Source organism: Eucalyptus grandis, chromosome 8 (assembly GCF_016545825.1).
Source record: "Eucalyptus grandis isolate ANBG69807.140 chromosome 8, ASM1654582v1, whole genome shotgun sequence".
In the NCBI taxonomy this organism is placed as follows: domain Eukaryota; kingdom Viridiplantae; phylum Streptophyta; class Magnoliopsida; order Myrtales; family Myrtaceae; genus Eucalyptus; species Eucalyptus grandis.
The window spans coordinates 18330770-18351847 of record NC_052619.1 but is presented as its reverse complement, the minus strand read 5'-3'; the positions used below and the strand labels follow the sequence as shown (position 1 = coordinate 18351847).

The following is a 21078-nucleotide window of genomic DNA, read 5'->3' as shown; positions in this document are numbered from 1 at the left end:
ATCTGTAAAACGACTAAACATGTCATTTATAGATTCTCCTGGTTTCATTCTGAAGGCTTCATATTGACTGAGAAGAATGTTGATTCTTGTCTCTTTCACTCGATCGGTTCCTTCATAGGTAATGTGTAATCTATCCCGGACTTCTTTGGCTGTATCACAAGAAGATATTCTGTTATATTCGAGGTGATAAAGCACAATATAAAGAATAAATTGCTTTTGCATCAAGAACTTGTCTCTTGATTATCTCTTCCCGAGTCATTTCGCTAGACTCAACGAGTCTTTTCCTTTTTCTGAGACAGGAGCAGCTTTGGGAACAATTCCTTTTTCTACAACGTCCCATTTCAGAGGATCCTTTGATCTTAAGAACGCCTTCATCTTGTTTTTCCATATGCTGTAGTCCTTTCCATCAAAATAAGGTGGTTTGGTGTTGCTTTGCCCTTCTACCAGCCTTGGAGCCAACATACTAGCCATGGATCTTTAACTCTGAAGTAAAATACTTCAAACAAAGTGAGTACACAGGCTCTGATACCAATTGAGATAGCTAGTATAAGCACCTAGAGGGGGGTGAATAGGTGTACAAACAATTTATCGAGATATGGAAGCGATTCTTTGCAAACGGTAGAAAGGAAATTCTCTCTTGATTAACAAAATGAAATACGATCAAGGTAAAGAGAATAAGGAAGAGAAAATTGAACACAGGGTTTATAGTGGTTCGGCTTATTCCAAGCCTACGTCCACTCTTCCGCACTGACAGCCCACCGGCTGGATTTCACTTATGAACAAAAGAGAAGTTACGGCACAGCTTTGCCTTGATTCCACAGTGTTGATGTTCTACCACACCTCCTCAAGATTTCTCACAAATATAGACTCTCTTTTGTATACAAGTATTCGCTCAAAGGAATTGTCTAAACAAAAAGGAGCTTCAGACTTTGGAATTCTTCTATCGCGCACACCTCAACAACTTAGAACGTCTTCCTTATATACTCATTTATGCCATCATACCCATTGGCACTTACCAAAGGAATTCCTCCAATCTACTCGTTGGACGGAATCAATTAGGAAGATTATCCGAGCTATTAAAGGAACGTGTCGATAGCCCATCAATCATGTTCGCCCATACAATCAGGATCTCGGTTTCCATAAGTAGAACATTGCAATAATATTTAGGCAATCACCGGATCTTCAATTATCGAGTCAATCTTCGATCAATTAAAGGACTCCGTTATGTCTTTTCCAGCCACGAGATCTTCTCCGGTTGATAAGGTTAAATCCTTGACAAAACATCCAGTTCGGATAACCTTTCTTCAACGGATTAAAGATCATCAATGAGGATAGACTTTAAGTCTTGAGTCTCGACTGTCCGGAGGTCTTCGAGACTTTAAATAGCAGAGTCTGCAAGCCTCGGTAACGTTTCTGTTCTTTTTTTGTTCAAGGGAACGGAAACAAAAAAAAATTGTTTCTGTTCCGGAAACAGTTTTTGAACAAAAGAACGCGTTTGGTAAGTGTAAAAAAAAACTGTTCTTGAAATAAAGAAAGAACAGAAACACGTTTGGTAACTGCAGTTAATTTCTGTTCCTAGAATAGAAAAAGAACATAAACACGTTCGGTAAATTGTACAAAATTTCTGTTTTTAAATTTTTTTAAAAAAATGATTTTTTCTAAATAAAGTTTAAACTTGATATTGAATTGTCATTCTCATGAAATGCTCATTAATTTTATTTTTTCATGGTGAGTGAAGACAAACATTTTGAACATGATCATATGTCATACTTGGTAGAAAATTTTGTAAGTAAAGTTAGAATCAACTTTTTTCAAGTACTTTTTTATTTTTTATTTTTATAACATTTAAACTTGATTGAATTCTCATTCTCATGAAATTCTCATCAATTTAATTTTGATAATGGTGAGTGAAGAAAAATATTTCCAACATAATCATATGTGCATACTTAAAAAAAAAAATTATAAGTAAAGTTCGCACAATAAGAACTAGTAAAAAAAAAAGTATCTTATACATCTCAACATGAATCCTTCCATACAACGAGAGCCCGATCTTGAATTCGAACACCATGGTGACCTTCGTATCTCTCCTTCAATCCTCTCAAGATGCTTATAGTATCAGGCACACTGGGTTCCGCCACATAAACCTGTTGGAACCTCCTTTCAAATGCTGCATCTTTCTCTACATACTTCCTATATTCCTCTAGTGTCGTAGCACCAATACATCGCAGTTGTCCTCTGGCAATCATGGGTTAAATAAATTGGCCGCATCCATGGACCCTTCAGTACGCCCAGCCCCAAGAACGAGGTGAATTTCATCAATAAACAGGATCACTTTTCCTTCAGCCTCCTCAACCTCCTTCAAACCGCCTTCGCGCTCTTCAAATTCTCCTCTGTACTTCGCTCCAGCTACCAAAGCACCCATATCCAATGCAATAAGCCTAACTTCGGTAAGGTTGCTAGGCACGTCACCTTTCACTATTCTCTGAGCCAAGCCTTCCACAATAACGGTTTTGCCGACACCGGGCTCTCCAACAAGAATTGGATTGTTCTTAGTCCTCCTTGACAGGATCCTTACGATTCTTCTGATCTCCTCATCCCGCCCGATAACTGGGTCAAGTTTACCAGCCTGCTCCACAAAATCCCTTCCATACGTCTTCAATGCTTGGAAAGTAGTGTCACCAGAGGCACTCTCCACCTTCCTCCCTTCTTTCCCACGAAGCTTCTCAAGCTCTGATTTCACCCTTGCACTAGCAATCCCGACCTCCTTGAGCAATTCCCCAATTTGTGAATCCTCAAGAAGGCCAATTACCAGCTGATCAACCGCCAAATGGCTGTCACCACGAGACTTTTGGGCAGCTTGGGCACGCCTAATTGCTTTGATTAGGCTAGTGTTGGCAGGTATCTCATCAAGAGGCGGGCTCTGACAAGGAAGTTTCTTCAAAGCTTGGTTAAACACTCTCTCCGCCGCCTTCGCGGCTTCTTCACCCCCAACATTGTCGACTGCTTGGCTGAAAATTCCAACTGGATCCGAGATCAGAGCCACGGCAAGATGAAGAGGAGTAAATTGCGCATGCCCAGCGCTCATTGCGAGCTCATGTGCCCCTGCAAGAGCCTCATTTGTTTTGTGGGTGAACTTGTCAGGATTCATAATGCCTTCTTATACCTGCACAGAGAACAGTCACAACCGTAAATCAATCTAGACACCATTCACCATCGCTACTCATGCGAGCAACAATCCCATTCTGCAAATCAGCAGTGTCAACTGTCAACCACCAAGAACGGTCTCCCTTTTACAAGATTCTAGCAAACAATCTAACCCAATCCCAATCCCGATCCCTAGGGGTGATCGGTTCCCGGTTCGGTCCGGTTCCACCCAAGAACCGGGAACCGGACCGGGAGGACCGGTTCCCACTTTTCTGGACCGTGGATCGGACCGGCTGGTCTTGGAACAGAGAACCGGACCGACCAACCGGTCCGGTCCGGTCCGTCCGGTTCCAATGAACCATCACTTGTTTCATTTCATAAACCTAGTAGGATTGCCCCCAAATCAATGAATCAATTGGCAATTAAAATTTTCACAACTTGTGAAGAAAGAGAAAATGTACCAATTTTGACGATGGAAAGGCATTTGAGTGTTGAGCAAAGCCGAAGGCAAGGTTGTGAGAGGGGAAGGTGTCAACGTCAAGGCTTAAGCAACTTGATCGAAGCTAGGCATGAGGCGAGGCTGCAACTTACTGCTACACGCTTCGCATGACCTATCAGCAGACCCATTTAGAGACTAAACAACCAAGCAAACTCCAATGAGACCGCCACACCTATATCAAGTGAGATCATACTGAAAAAAACGCTACAAAAAGACAGAGATCTAAAACCGACAAAGATCTAAAACCGACGAAAGTGAAGCCGAGAAACGCACCTATGTGGAGGCAAACGTCACTCCAAAGAGCAGGAATGCACGGATCACAAGCAAAGCATAAGAGGAAGAGAGCCAAGCGTAAATGCGCAGATCTCAGGCGAAGCAAAGGAGGAAGAGAGCCAAGCGTCAAAGCAAGCGAGGCGTCAAGGTGAGGCACTCGCCAAGCATTAGAGCGAGCGAGGCGTCGGGGCGAGGAGCTCGAAGAAGGAAGAGAGCCGAGTGTCCGAGCAAGCGCGGTATGAGGCGAGACCTCGTGGATAGGTGCTTGGAGGAGGAAGAGAGCCGAGCGTCAGAGCGAGCGAGGAGTGAAGCGAGGCATCGGGGCAAGGCGCTCGGAGGAGGGAGAGAGCCCAAAGATCCGAGGGAGCAAGGTGTGAGGCGAGACGTTGCGGCGAGGCACTCGGAAGAGGAAGAGAGCTGAGGGTCCGAGGGAGCGAGGTGTGAGGCGAGACGTTGCGACGAGGCACTCAGAGGAAGAGAGCCGAGCATCGGCACGAGTGAGGCGTGAGGTGAGGCGTTGGGGGTGAGGCGTCGAGCGAGAGGGGAGGGGTCACGGTTTTGAGAGGGAAAGGCAAAGTGAGAATTGCTGCCGAATTGGATTGCAAAATTTGGGAAAATGGAAGTTGATGTGATGGCTACTTGTAGATTAGAGTAGAAACTAAATAAAAGAAAGAGAGGGGTTAGGCTTACGAGAGGGAAAGAGAAAGTGAGAGCTGCAAAATTTGGAAAAGAAAATATGATGTGATGGTTACTTGTAGATAGGTTCAAACTAAAAAAGGGGGAGGGATTCGCTTAAGAGTTACAAGAGGAAAAATAAATATGGTGATGGGTACTGCAGATTAGTTTAGAAATTAAAAATAAATAAATATATATAAATGGTCGGTCCGGTCCGGTCGGTCCGGTTCCGATCCCAAAACCGGGAACCGGACCAACCGGTCACCGGTTCCAAAAATAGGAACCTGAGACCGGACCGAGACCCTCTAGAACCGCCCGAAACCGACCGGTCCGGTCCGGTCCGGCCGGTTCCCGGTTCGGGCGGTTTCCGTTGCACACCCCTACCGATCCCGATTCTATCATCATTATCACCACAAATAGGACTCCCTCCCTACGAACCTCTCTCCGGAATTTGCTACCCAAAACACCGACGCATGACACCGAGAGCAACCGATGATGCTGTGAAAATCACCTTCGTCATGAACAGAACCTAGGCACCTGATCACACCAGCCTAAATGAATGGTTCTGAAACCAAGGTATCCGCACGAATGAAACGCAACGACACCCGCTCAAGATTTCATCGAGCACAGCCTCGAGAGGAATGGAAAGAAAGAAGAAAACGCACCTCAAGAAAAAAAAAAGGGGAAAAACTCTATCAGTAACCGCTCCCAGGCGACGAAAGACGATTCAAGATGGCAAAAAGCTTCGACGAGTCGCGGTTCACTTGCTCCGCTTCCGAATGTCGATCTTGCTTCTTTGGTTTTCGCTACGTTTGTTTCGTGAGATTTTCTGGGGTTTGTGTTTGGCAGAGCAGCCACGCTTGAGCGAGCTGGCAGAGCGTTGCTACGCTGCTCTGTCGAGCGAGCAGAGCAGCTCCGGCGAGCAGCCCTCGCCTAGATCTGGCATATCGGGCGACGGCTCGCTTGGGGCTCGGTGTCGCTCGCTCGAGCTGTTCTGCCGAGCGACCACAGCAACTCGAGCTCGATAGAGCAGCTGTAGCGAGCGTTGGGTGGTGGTCGGCGAAGGTTGCTCTCGCCGAAGCCCTCTTCGAACAGAGACGGAGCAGCAGCAGCAATTACCTGGACTCGGAAGCTTCAGCTGGTTGACGGAGCACCACCTGTCGGCGCCGGAGAATGAGTGGAGTGGGGAGGCGCCAGAGAGTCGCCGGAGAGTCCGCCCGAGTGGGAGGTGCCGGAGAGGGGAGACGCCGGGGGAGAGCACGAACGAAGCTTCGGGCACGAACGAAGGGACCTCCAGAAGTGTTCCCGTTTTGTTTCTTTATTTTTGTTCTTTTTCGGTTTGCCGAAAGTGTTTCGGAGAACAAAACAAGTTTTTGTTGTTTCTATTTTTTGTTTCAATTTTGTTCCGAAAAAAAAAAAAAAAAAGAACAAAATGCAAACAAACGCGTTTCTGTTCTTTTTTTTGTTCCCTAGAACAAAAAAATAGAAAATTTGTTTATAAACACATTTGAGAAGTGAAAACATGCAGGCCCTTTTGTCGCTTCAAAACACTTCAAGAAGATTTCTCCAACACAAGCTTCTCTTTTGGTAGAGTCTTTGTCATCATATTAGAGCCATTATGATCCATATGAATTTTCTCAAGTTTCAACAATTTTTTTATCTAAAACATCTCTTATCTAATGATATCTAACATCAATATGTTTCGATCTAGAATGAAAATATGAATTCTTACCAAGATGAATTGCGCTTTGGTTATCACAAAATAGCACATATCTCTTTTGCTTGAACCCAAGTTCTTCTAAGAACTTCTTCATCCATAGCATCTCTTTACTAGCTTTAGTCACTGCAATAAATTCGGCTTCGGTTGTAGAAAGTGCAACACACTTCTGCAATCTTGACTTCTATGACACAGCTCCACTCGCATAAGAAATCAAATAACCAAAAGTAGATTTACGAGTATCAATATCTCCTGCCAAGTCAGAATTTGTGTATCCATCAAATTCAAGTTTCTCGGTCCCGAAATTGAGTTTAAAATTTGAAGTTTCCCGAAGATACCTCATAATCCACGTCACTGCATTCGAGTGCTCTCTGCCTGGATTTGACAAATAGCGACTAACAACGCCAACTGCATGCGCTAACTCTGGTCGTGTACATACCATCGCATACATTAAGCTTCCTACGTTGAGATATATGGAACACTTTCCATATCTTTATTCTCTTTATTAGTCATAGGACTTTACTTCATATTTAACTTAAAGTGGGCAACAAAAGGAGTACTAACCACTTTAGCCTTGTCCATGTAAAATTTCTAAAGGATCTTCTTGATATATTTCCTTTGCGACAAAAATAACTTCTTAGCATCTCTGTCTCGGGTTATTCTAATGCCAAGAATCTTCTTCGCCGAGCCTAAGTCTTTCATGGCAAAAGACTTTCTCAACTGTTTCTTCAATAACTCAATTCTTAAAGCATTCCCGCCAACAATCAGCATATCATTAACATAAAGCAAGAGAATAATAGTCATCATCAGAAAATTTTTGGACAAACACATAGTTATCCGAAGAAGTCTTCTTATAGCCTTGTTTTGTTATAATTGACGCAAGCTTTTTGTACCACTACCTAGGTACTTGTTTTAGGTCATAGAGATTTTTTTTTTTTCAATTTGCACACATAATCCTCTTTCCCTTTCACTTAAATACCCTTAAGTCGTTCCATGTATATCTCTTCCTCCAAGTCACCATGTAGGAATGCTGTTTTGACATCCATTTGCTCAATTTTTAAGTCTAGGGTAGCTGCTAAGCCTAGTACCACATGAATAGAAAACATTTTCACAACCGGAGAAAATATATCATCAAAATCAATATCATTTTTTTGACTGAATCCCTTAACAATCAATCTAGCTTTGTACCGTGGTTGTGAAGTATGTTCATCTTGCTTCAACCTATATACCCACTTGTTCTTCAAAGCTCTTTTACTTTTAGGTAACTTCACCAACTCAAAAGTATGATTATCATAAAATGACTGCATCTCATCTCGCATAGCATCAAACCAATTGCTTTTGTACTCATCTTCTATTGCTTCTGCATAGCCCTCTGGTTCACCTGCATCAGTCAATAATATATATTCATCTTCAAAATACCTGGTGGAAGGTTGTCGGTCTTTAATGGATCTCCAGACTTGAACATCTAGTGGAACATCTAATTGAGCCTCTAGTTTAGGAATATTATTATCTGTTTTAACATGTTCAGGAGCATGTGTGTTATTTAGAACATTGACTTCCTACCGCTCTTCATCAACCTGTGTAGGAATATTTGTAAGAGGAATTGGATCTAAATCAACCAAATTATCACTAACCTGTGGTGCTGAAATCATCTATGCTTTCTCAATATCCTCTATTGTTTGATCTTCCATAAACACGTCTCTGCTTCTTACAATTTTATTTTCAACCGGATCATAAAAATTGTAACCAAGCATATCTTGTCCATAACCAATAAATATGCACTGTCGTGTTATCACATTAAGTTTAGACCTCTCAATTTTGGGAATATGCACAAATGCTTTGCATCCAAAGATGCGCAAATAATCATAAAAAAAAAAAACATCTTTGCATGTCCAAACTCTATTAGGAACATCAAACTCTAAAGGAATGCATGGAGTAAGATTTAATAGGAATGCATGGAGTAAGATTTAAAACATGCACAACTGTACTTAAAGCCTTACCCTAAAAGGATTCAAGTAGCTTTGACTGTAATAGTAAGCATCTTATCCTTTCAACTAATGTTCTGTTCATTCTCTCAGCTAAGCCATTTAACTGAGGCGTCTTGGGAGGTGTCTTTTGATGTCGAATACCTTGTTGTCTATAATATTCATCAAAAGGTCCAATATACTCTCCCCCATTATCAGTTCTCATGCATTTCAATTTCTTTCCAGTCCGTCTCTCAACTGAAACCTAAAATTGCTTAAAAACATCTAACACTTGATCTTTAGTTTTCAAGGTATGAATCCAAATTTTCCTTGAAAAATCATCTATGAAGGTAACAAAATACAGAGAACCACCAAGTGATTTTGTTTTCATAGGACCGCAAATATCATAATGCACTAAGCTCGGTATACTTGACTTTCTTGAAGGAAGGGAACTTTTAAATGCAATCATGTTATGTTTTCCTCTTAAACAGTGAGCACACTTCTTTAGCACAAAAATTTTCAATCCTAAAAGGAGCTTCTTTTTGGCCAATATTGACAAACCCTTCTCAGTGATGTGACTGAGCCTCTTATGCCATAACTCAGCTGCATCTTCGCTATCTACTGCATTAAATTTGTTTGTGGACAACTTTGCTTGCATAATGTACAACGAATAATATTTTTCACCTCTAGCCACAACAAGAGAACCTTTTGTGAGCTTCCATTGACCATTACTGAAATTGCTACAATACCTCTCATCATCCAACTTGCATGTAGAAATTAAATTCAAACGGATATCAGGTATATGTTTAACATTATTCAATACTAACCTTGTGCTATTGCTGGATTCTAGGCACACATCACCGATGCCTACAGGTTGAGCTAATCCATTGTTTCCCATCTTCATAGATTCGAAGTTACCTGACCCGTATGATGTAAAGAAATTGCTACAAGACGTAGCATGAACGGATGGACCGCTATCAATTACCCACCCGGTCTCATAAGATACAAAATTCACCACATCACCATAAAAAAGAATGAGAAAGTCTTCTTTAAGTGCAGCAACATGATTATCATTACTGTCATTATCGCTTTTCTTCTCTTTACCTTTCTCCTTTTGTTTTTCCCTTTTTAACTAGTGACAAAACCTCTAAATATGTCCCTTCTGATGATAATAATGGCACTCAACATTAGCAAATTTATTATACTTACCTCTGCTTTTATCTTGACTTTTATCTCTATTTCTTGGACCTCGAGACTCACTTCTTCCCATTTTCTCGACAACCAAAGCATCAGAATGTGAAGAGGACGATCCTTGTGTCTTCCTTCTCATCTTTTCATTCAAAATACTACTCTTGGCCAAATTCATAGTAATCATACCATCTGGGGTAGAATTAGGCAAAGATGTTCGGAACGTCTCCTAGGAGTCCGGCAAAGTACCAAGCAACCATAGTGCTTGTTTCTCATCATCAAACTTGATTCCCATCGCAGCCAACTAATTTATAATTCATTGAAAAGAATTTAAATGATCAGTCAAACGAGTACCATCTTGATATCTCAGAGTCATCATCTATTTTATAAAAAATAACTTATTATTCTCAATCTTTTGAGCATATAACTGTTCGAACTTATCCCATAAACTGCGTGTATTTGTTTCCTCAATAATATGATTCAAAACATTATCAGCCACCCACTGCCTAATATAACCACACACTTGACGATGAAATATAGACCATTCAGCATCAGTTTTATTCTCTGGTTTCTCCTCGGCAGATACGGGCAAATAAAAATCTTTCACATATAAAAGTCTTCCATCTTCCCTTTCCAAGTGTGATAATTCGAATCATTTATTGTAACCATTCTACTTGTATTCGTTTCCATTGTTTAACACAAGGCAGAAAAATCAAGTAATAACCAGATGCTCTGATATCACTTTGATGGGAGAATAGTAACAGTTCGAATAATATCGAATTAACGCAACGGAATAAAATAATCTCCCTTCTTATGTAAATTTAATAGGTATCGATATAGTAGAGAAATAAATACCAAACACGCGAACACAAGACTTTTTCTTTTTTTTTTACGTGGAAAACCTTCTCGATGTGAGGAGATAAAAAACCTTAGGACCATAGTCCACCCGAAATTCTTCACTATCAATAAAATTGAGTGAGCAATATTTTTCTCTAGCAAATACTAGAGGTACATAGCAGCAAACACCTCAAGAATATAATTATTGGCAATACACATGAATTTCACAAGAGATTAGGGATAAATTTGACCAAAAACACAGGTTTTGATTAATCCACAAAAAACCTGATGTAGGGAGCTTCAAATGAAAATTAAACTGTTCAGATTCGAGAAAATTGCGCTACGAACATGCTGACAAAATTTCAGCTCAATCAGACCACGAATCGACATCCGATACTAACTTGATATAAATCAGACTTTGCCCCCAACCCCCAGATTTTCTGCTTTTTCTTTTTTTCTTGTTACTATTTTCTTTTGCGGCTACCACTTTATAAATATAGTGAGAAACCCTATTTCTCCATATAACTTATCATATGAGCTTAAGCTTTTTTTGGACTTGCAACTCATTGGGCTTCCTCCACATAGGAGTGACCCAGCGAACAAATTTGTGAAACAAATTCACATTTGTAATATTTGAACTCATAACCCATATTTGTTTTCTAGCATCAAGTTGATATTTTCCACAAACATAACACTTTTACTAACCTAGCAAGAGCCTAAAAAACTTGCAAAAATGAGTTAGGCGAATGAATTGGCAAGCATCCCAAAGTTTCGGGGGCTTTTTATTTTCTAAATGTGGCAATGAAGTTTGAACTAGTAGCTTGGTGAAGTCAATATCTAATCCTAATGAAACTTTATAAAAAGCCAAACTAATGTGGTTGTGGGATGGGCTATTGTTGATCAACATCATTGCCACTTATGGAAGAGGGACCTTTAATTTTTGAAGCTAATCCAAAGAAAATTTTAATCTTGTCGCCTATCGAATGATTTGCCAAAGCAGTGATTAGGCATTGACATCGAAAAGCTAAAAATATTATAGCATGCACTTAGGTGTAGTCTAAGGCGACAAAACATTAATATTGTTCCCAATCAAAGGATTAACCAAGCATTGATTTTACATTACGTGATAGTAATTAGTTCATAGACAACTGTAAAATTTCTTAATTAGTTTCTTAATCAGTGGTCCTAAGCACTATTTAAGAAAATCCAATTGAAAATAAGAGCTAAAAATTACTATTGACAATTTTAAGTGTGTAAATAAAAGTAAAAATTTTGGGTAATTGAAAATTTATCATTGAATGCTATGCATTTACTGCCAAACATGTTGATAGGTTTTAGCAATATAGTAAGTAATTGTCATTAATTAGGTTTTTCTAGTGAACGAATTAAGTAACCATTCTCTTAATTACTTAAAACATAAATGACTCTTAATTGAATCTTCCAAGTGAATATGTTAAATAGGGTTGTCAAAGACTTAAATTGAGTAACTGAACTCTTCTATTCATAATCTAGGGATACAAGCTTAGAGATCCGATTATCCAAAGGCTTATGAAATACTCTCAAAGCCACATGAACCGATAAAATTTAGACACTTTGACTTGTGCATGTAGCCATGATCTTGAGCAGTTTGCATGCAGTTAAAGGGATTTGAACATATGCCTCCAGCTCTTCACTCGAATTTGTCAAGCATAGGTGAGGTCATTGCCAAATTTTGTTAGTTTTAGCACTAGATATGATTTTCAAATACGCCTAAGTTTGTAGCGAAAACTATGAATTGTTTGGCTGCAATCCAATATATTTAATAACAAATAGTATCAATTCATCATTGGTGAGATTACAAGGTTAGAATTTCTAATTAGACGTCGTCCACTCACAAAAACTAGAAAGAAGTTCCACGATCTCAACCATTTTCATGTTCATATCACAGCACCATACGCCGGTTTTTTCTCCTTCTAATCGTCTTCCTCGTATATATGCATATAGTTAGGGAAACACGGTGCGAACAATTGGTAAAATGCTCATTTTATTCAATACAATTAATCTGGTATTTGATCCTTAAAGAATATTTTTGGGAGAAAGTATATTAGAATTGCCAAAAGTTGTGTACAATGTTTACTTTAGCAGTTTTATTTTTTTTATCATTTAAGTGCCATTTAAAAAAAAAAACAATTACTTAAGTGCCAATTAAGATTTGGGTCGCCAGAAATCCGAGGCCATATTTTATTAATTTCTTTGGCTAACGTGGCTTGCCAGTGTGCCTAGTCACCATATAGACCCTAAATAGCGTCGTCTAGAGTGTTTGCCCCAAAATATAAACCTTAAATTGAAAACTGAGAGAAATCTCATAGAAACCCTAATTGATTTGCAATCGAAACCCTAATCCGATTTGCCCCCAAAATTGAAACCTTAATTGGTGAGCCAAGGAGAGGAGGAGTAAGTGGTTAGGTTGAAGGAAAAAAAGGAAGTGACGGGCAATGGAGGTGGGGATTAAGCCACGCACCAAGGACCTTGTTTCCCTTGTAGTGAAGAAAGAGAGTGGTGACGGCTTCACGTCGGACTTGGTCGGGAGATCATGTGACATTGGGAAAATTCTTGCCTTTATTAATATGTAGGAATTTGGTTGCAATCAATGTCATGTGTGAGAAATTTATCTGATCGATTAATGTGACTATTATGTGTGAACGATCGGTTAGAAATTTACTAAGTTAATTATTTACTTATGTTCAAAAAGTTGTGCCAATGTTTTGACAGGTTCAAGATATTTTTCAGATTTATTGATATTTAGAACTGACACTTTTCTTTTATGTATTAATTTCCTTGATTCCTTAGTTATTCAATTGTAAAAATTACTTTGGAAAGTTATTCTTTGGGCTCTCTCTTTCCATTAGCAAACGAGACTTTGAAATTTATATTTCTAGCTTTCCTCCATCAGCAAAGTGAAACATTGAATTTAGCCTTTGTTGATGTCGTGCCGATTTTATCTATATTAACTTATTTTTCAGTAATGCAATGGGTGACTTACTTCTTTACTTAGCCAAAGGATATGAATCTCTCTTAAATATCTCTTCTCTGGCTTATAAGAATGTTCCACATGCCTAAACTATTCACATAGAGGCCACATGAAGATATTCCATCAGAACACTTACCCTCTCTACTATTAGATTCAATGGTTCACCCTTTGAGTATTAAATTCACTAACCATGGTTAACCCATCTCCTCTTTCATTCTTTGTTATGGCCGTGTATAAAATCGAAGAGATAGAATTCCCAAGATAAGGCCCCACTCCATTACTTTACTAATCACTATCCACTTTCCTTTCAACTTTTGCTTTCAATTCCCGGAGTAAAAGGAAAAAGGTCCATGTTTGTATTTTATTAAATTTGAGTTTTTTTTCTGTTTGGATGAGGTAAACTCATTAATTTCTTCTACTCTTCATAAATGGGTTTGTCATTTTCAAGACAAAAATCATTGATTCCGGTTTGGCTTTACTTTGAAGGAAAACTAAAGCTTTGATTTTATGCCAGTTATTATCAAGGTTATCGATTTTAGCAGGTTACCATATTTGGAAGTTACCGAAGTTTATTTATTTTTTAGATGCTTTCTTTTCTCTTGATATCTTAGTTCTTCGTGTATTTTAAGCATCATTATTTAATAAATGCATATTCGTTTAATTTGAGAAAAATATGCATAAAATGTTAATGTTGAACATGTTCATTTGATGATGGTTATGTGAAATGATACAATGCATAAAATGTTGATGTTGAACATGTTGAGTCGATGAATGATTAAGTAAAATAATGTTGTGCATTGAGTGTTAATGTTGAACATGTTCATGTACATTAATGTTGCATGATAACATTGAACATTGAAAAAAAAAAAAAGCCATTGTCCACATGAGGGTGGCGACATTGCCTCCTGTCAGGATGCCTTAGGAAATATTTCGGAATGTTTCTAAAGTTGAGATGCCTCACATTTAAAATTATGTATGAGTATGGCGGAACACCTCATGGGCGGATGTTAGATAAGATGTCTTGTGTGTCAAGATGCCTCGGGAGTGTTCGGGAGAAGAAGTGAACAAGATTATGCACTCTTATGAATATACATATATACATGTCTGATGCATTAAGAAATTATATGCCATACAGATAATACATGCATTCATGTGAGGCACTTGCAAAGAAGGTAAGATGTGTGCTCATGCATTGATTATGTTATTTCGAATGTTTATGATTATTATGCTAGGGCGGGTGCGAAGGTGAACTCCTAGTTTAGACTTATTCTGCATTTAATAACCATCTTGTTCCTGAGAACAATTTTTGCTTAAAAATAGTTTTCTGGTTCTATTTCATTAATGAGTTTATGAGCATTCGAAGATATTTATAACTGTACAAAATTTCTATTCCTGGAATAGAAATGCGTTTTGTACTATTCTTAATTTTTTTTTGTGACTTAGAATTCTTTCAATTTTTAATAATTTAATTACGTTTTTCTCCATTTTTTTCTTCTTTTTCTTCTTTTTCTTCCTCTAGCTGGTTGCTGGCCTCAACCATGGCTAGTGATTGGTTAAATGAGAGCCGACGAGGTTGCAAGCCTCGGGGGAGCCTCATCATGGTCCTTGAGCCTTACCTGACCAACAGCGAGGCTCGACCTCACCCAACCACTATGAGGTTAGCCTCTAGCAATGTCAACCTTGCAGTGTCTAGGTGAGGTTGAGCCTCCCTGGGCTAAGGTCAGGCAGAGCTTGCCTAGCCACTAATAAGATTGAGCCTCATTGGAGGAAGCTCCAATGAGGTCGTCAACTCTCGTCCAGCCAGTCGTCGGCCATTGCCAAGGTTTGCAACTGACTAGTGGAAGAAGAAAAGAAAGAAAAAAACGAAAATTGCTTGATTCTTGAGGCAGAAGAACACCACAAGTGCCATAACTTGGCACGCCGGGACACTTAAGTGCCATAACTTCCAAACGGTACACTTAAGTGCCACTTTTTTTCAAGTGGGACACTTAAGTGCCACCTCCGGCGACCCTTGCCGGAAATCATACGTGGCACTATTTTATTACTATTTTTGCCAACGTGGCTCGCCGGAGAGCGAGTCGGCGCTCGATCACTGAAACGACGTCGTCTCCATAATAAAAGCCCCAAATCTTCCAAAAACGACGTCGTCTCCCCAAATGCCCCAAATCTAAAACCCTAAATCGGCCAAAATCCCTATTGAAGTGCTCGAATTGAAGTCTCGAACCCTAATTTTCATTTGCCCAAAATTCCTTCGTCGAATCTTGGAAATGGAGAGCGGGACTCGCAGCGGCGCCTCAATTTCCTCTCATCGAAGCGAAGGAGAAGGCCAGCGTTTCTGTTTTTGTGGGTTACCGAGTCCAAGAAGAACATCGTGGACTCAAATCAATCCTGGGAGAAGATTTTATGGATGCGCCCGATATAAAGAAGCGTCGAAGTGCAAATACTTCAAATGGATTGATGAGAAGTTCTCTGACCGAGCCACAGAGGTGATATTGGATCTACTTCATAAAAGACAGCAATCTTCATCTGTGTTCGTGGACGACTTGGACGATGTTGACTCAATGCAAGCTCAAGTGTCTTCAGTGAAACTTTCGAAGAATGAAGTGTCAATGCACGCTCAAGCATCTTCAACTAAACCTTTCAAGAATGAAGTCCCAATGATGAAGATTGAACGAAAGTGTTACCAAGCGTGTATTATGGTGTTGTTTTGTTGTCTATTGTACTTTATGATGAAATGTAAAGTACTTGAGAATGAGAAAAGTTTCTGCGACTGCCATAGTTAAAAATGGTGTTGTTCTGGATTAAACGTTGGGTTTTTTCTTTTTGAAAGATGCGAAGAAGTTTGTGTTGTGGAACAAGATCATTGTTGCTTTGTTGTCGTTTGTGCTGTGGTATGGACTTGCCATAAGTTTACCATCATCTTCTCTGTTTTGATGCAGAATCATCTTCTCTCGTTTTTGCAATGCAGAATCATGTTCTCTGTTTTGATGCGTAGACCGACATATACACAAGACAAACATGAGTCATTACCCGAGTGCCATAAGTTGTATTCAGTAATCACGTAAGTGCTAGTCGCGATGAAAAAAGGATCACTTTAGTGTCAAGTTATTGTTAAAGTGATCGGTTAAGTGTCACTTGTAGTTAAAAGTGAACAGTTAAGTGCCAAGTTTTTTTAGAATAGGATCGGTTAAGTGCCAATTTTTTTGTCGGTTTTCTGTAAAAATTGCGCCACCACCAAAGACCGGCGACACCACCAACCATCACCACTATCCACACTACACACTAGGCGCTCCACCACCACCATGCTTTGTGGTGTTGCTGCACAAGATACTAGTGCAAGGCTCGCTTGCACTAGTTTGCACCAGTACACATGGTGTAAGATGTGCAAACTGCACACTTGTACCAGTGTGTAGGTGCAGCGCTTAAGCCTATAACCCCACCACAAACCAATAATCACCAGGCATCACCATCAGCCACACCAGCACCCCAGCCACGACATTAGCACCCCACCAACAAACTGACTACCACCTACCACCAAACATCACCATCCACCATCACTAGATACACCAGCACTCCAGCTATCACCACAGAACACCAACAAGGCAGCAACAAGTAAAAGCCAGAATCCATGATAAACAACAACATAAATTGACAAGCAGCGCAAGATCATTTCATTGATATTAATATCATCAAGTCTCGAGTCGACAACATTCATTTCATTGATATTTCATCAAGTGTGAGTCTCGAGTCGACAACATCAATGAATGACAAACTAAAGAAAAAAAAACAAAAGATAACCATCGATGCATAGACTTTCTATATGCACGACAACATCATCGTTTACATAACGTTTTTACTCCTAAGCTCCACAAATCCTATCACATCTCATCTCATCAATCAATATGCACGACACCCCCGTTCGTCCTCCTTTCGATGGGCCTTTCACTTGATTCATAATTCGGCACTCTTTCTAACCGGACGTGCAACTTCTTCTTCAACCTTCTCGGTATCCACCGACTCGGATGGAGCTGCAAATGTCATAGGCCGAATTGAATCAAAAGGAGCCGGAGCTGGAGCCGGAGATGGAGCTGAGCCGGAGCTCGAGCTCGAGCCGGGTTCTTTCTCTTATTTTTTTTGGCACAGCTTGATGTTGATGTTTTCTTCTTTTTTGTTGGTGCAGCCGTCGATTCTTGAGTTGGGCTGAGATAAGAACTTCTGAACTTCTCCCGTGCTACAAAAAACAATAAATTGTTAGCAAAAATCTACAACATAAATTAAATTAAATGCAGCCAATAAAACTTACATTGAGAATGACTGCCCAAGAGGCTCATCTCGTATACGAGCCATAGCCATATTGTTCGAACCTCTTCCCAAGTGCCCTCTTGTTTGAATAGGGCGTCACTTTCAGAACTTGTGATTTGTTGCCCCTTTGTCCTCGCTTTCTTGGGCCCTTTAACTACAGCCGAGGCTTGTTCGACCCATTGTGTTGGGCGTCTTCTAGATGGCCTTTGTGTACCCGCCCTTCACCTGGCCTTGTTCTAGTTGTCCTTCGTGTAGCCCTTCAACTTCGGTGACACCTCCTTCGTTTGGCCTTCGGTGGTACCGGTGGTGGTACTTGTGGTGCCCCTTGCGGTGATTCTTCCGGTGGCTCTGTGATGATCCTTGAGGTGGCTCTGTGATGATCCTTGAGGTGGCTCCCGTGATGGCCCTTCGGTTGGCGCTTGAGTTCGAACTTGCTTTCTTCGAACCTGAGAAAGAGGCGAAAAGATACCATAAATATAATATCGAGACATATAATAATAAAAACTGAATACAAATTGATTGAATTTAGCACTGGGTATTTCTTTCGCTGCTGAAGAACAGTCGACTGCACTGGCCGTGATGCTGCTTGGGTCAATCCTTCAGCTGGCCGTGATGCTGCTTGGGTCAATCCTTCAGCTGGCCGTGATGCTGCCACTTGGGCCAATCCTTTACCTGGCTGTGTTCTACCTTGCCTTCTTCGAACAGCTGTTCGGTTTCATGACTTACGAGGTTCTTCTTGTGACCTAACAAACACATTACATACAAGGCCAAATAGGATATCATTATGTACATTTTTATGATAAACGACAAGAAAGCAACATAAACATAAAATAAATTTCATGACTTACCGGGGTTCTACTTGTTGACTGAAGAACAGTCGACTCACTTGGCCCTGCTGTGTGCATTTCTCCAACTGTCTCTTCACTAGGCCCTTCACCTTGCCTCAACCGTTGTTGCTTCCTCAATTGACAACCTTTAATATTGTGGCCTGTTAGGCGACAATAAGAGCACGTGATCTTTGCACCCTCCCTGCTCATTCTTTGCTGACCCGAGACCTCTCCCTCCGCCATTCTTCGTCTTCGTTTTGTCCTTCCAATTGTCTTCTTCAGTGGCAAAGGTAGAGGTGCTTCACGATCCGTGGGCTCCCAAAACTTGCTACTTCTAATTGGCTGCATCATGAACTGATAGGAAGCAAGATACTTTGATTTATGGTACCAATCATCGATGTAATCATCTATATTGTCGCCCTTCAACTGGATGGCACATATGGCATGTGCACATGGAATTCCACTTACTTGCCATGATCTACATGAACACTTCCTACTTCCTAGATTGACAACATACTTATCTGCACCCTTCATTATCTCATATCCGTCATCTCCATTCCAAATGGGATGACAATGCGTACTTGCAGCCAAGTTGTCATCCAATTTCTTCACAATCCTAGGACCATATTGTCTTGTCCACTTTGCAGCCTCATCTCTTTGTTTCGCAGCCGAGTCATAACCGCAACTTGTATATCTTCAAGCATTGAGATGACTGGTTTGCATCTGGCATCTATTATCTTCGAATTAAATACTTCACAAATGTTGTTGTCGACGTTATCGCACTTGAACTCCTCATTGAAGAATGCCCTGCACCAATGCTTCGGTTCTAGTTGAAATAGGGTAGCACAACCTTCCTTTGTCAACTCATCCTTCTTTGGCTATTCTAAAGTCAGCCATGTTTGCACTCTTTGCTAATTGCCAAAATTGCAATTGCAGCTTATCCCCTTTATAGTTCTTTGCCCAATTTCCGTATATGTGCCGCGCACACATTCGATGTTCAGCATGGGGCAACAACTCGGCTCTTGGAACCAATCCCTGCAATAATTCAAAGTAAGAAATATTATAGCAAATTACATGTTCATATTACAAAGCAAAGCAAAGCAAACTATTGACTAAACTTTTCAAAAAGCAAGCATTACCTTCTGTTGGTCACTCGTGAATGCCCACCCTTCCCCGTTTGTTATCTCCAAGTCAGCCATCAGATTTTTCAAGAACCAAGACCAATTGTCCTTGTTCTCAATCTTTACAATAGCCCAAGCTAGTGGGAACATTTGGTTATTCGCATCTCTTCCAATCGCTGCCAACAATTCTCCCTTGCACAAGCCCTTCAAGAAACAGCCGTCCAATCCTATAATCCGTCTACAACCAGCTAAAAAACCTCGTCTGCATGCATCAAAGCACACATAGAACTTATCGAACTTGGTCCCATGATCGGAAGTGGTCTCTCAATCACCTCTACATACACTCTACTTGTAGGGTTTTGCAGCCTACACTCCCAAGCATACTCCCACACCTGCCCATATTCCTTAGCATACTTGACCAATAAGTACCTTTATCACCTTTTGCTTTGCTCTTTTGCACGATTCCTAGATACATTGATGCCTACACGCTCCTTCACCAGCATCCTAAAGTTAGCAAGTTTCAAGTTGGGCATCACCTTGATCGGATCGAAGAAGTGCTTCGACAACCATGAACTTGTTACCCTTTTGTTTTGAAAATTAATGGAACAAGTGTGTTCCTCTTGGTAGGCTCTAATCTGAAAAGACCCACTCTTCTTAACAAACGCACCGTAAATCTTCCATGGACAGTTTTGCTGCGAACACCTAGCTCTTACAAATTTCTTGGTATTTCTAATGAAATCAATATTTCTTTGTGCAGCAATGGAAGAACTCAGTATAGCTTCCTTAAATTGTATCGCATCATGGAATTTCATACCTACTGACAAAGTAGGAGATGCAACAGATGGATCATAGGAAGGAAACTTACTTTTCCTTCTACGCACAGCTCGTTGATCTTCTTCAACTTCGTCCTGGGAAGTTGCGGTGTCGATGCTTTCTTCATAATTTGTCTCCAGGACCTGGCCAGCAACACCAACATCTGCAGGGCCTTCGTCTCTGTTTGGATGAACAGCTACATGCAAAGTTGCAAATCTATCTGACAAAAAGTCCCTTTGTTTTTTCCTTGACTGTGTAAGCTCCTCATCGTCGGCGTCACTTAAGATTAACAAATTTTCAGCTTCAGCAGCCAACCCTTCATCGTCATCGTCACCCTCACTGGATTCAGCTACTTCCCAATCTAATTCAGTGATGGTGACATCACCCATGTCACAATCGCTCCGTGAACAGATCTGCGCCCCTCTCCTCCCCATCCCGTCCATCATGACCTACTTCATCTCCTCCTTCTCCTACTTCGGTGGTATCCGTGTCATCATGTTCGTCCTCACTATTGTTTTCAACAAACACTTTCGCCTCTTCGCCATGAAGATAATGATATAAGACATCCCTAAAACCATTATCATCTTCCAAAACTCTCAAACCATCTCTCAAGCCTTTCCCAGAACACAAGTCAAGAAACTTTTGTACTCTACAAGGCAAAAATGTCACTATATCCCTAACAAATCCAATATAAGATGCATTCTTTAT

At 40.4% G+C, this 21078-nt stretch overlaps 1 pseudogene; it reads right to left on the bottom strand.

Moving 5' to 3' along the window:
• Window positions 1–2015: 2015 nt before the first annotated feature.
• On the bottom strand, window positions 2016–3148 carry LOC120287038 (annotated as a pseudogene).
• Window positions 3149–21078: the final 17930 nt, after the last annotated feature.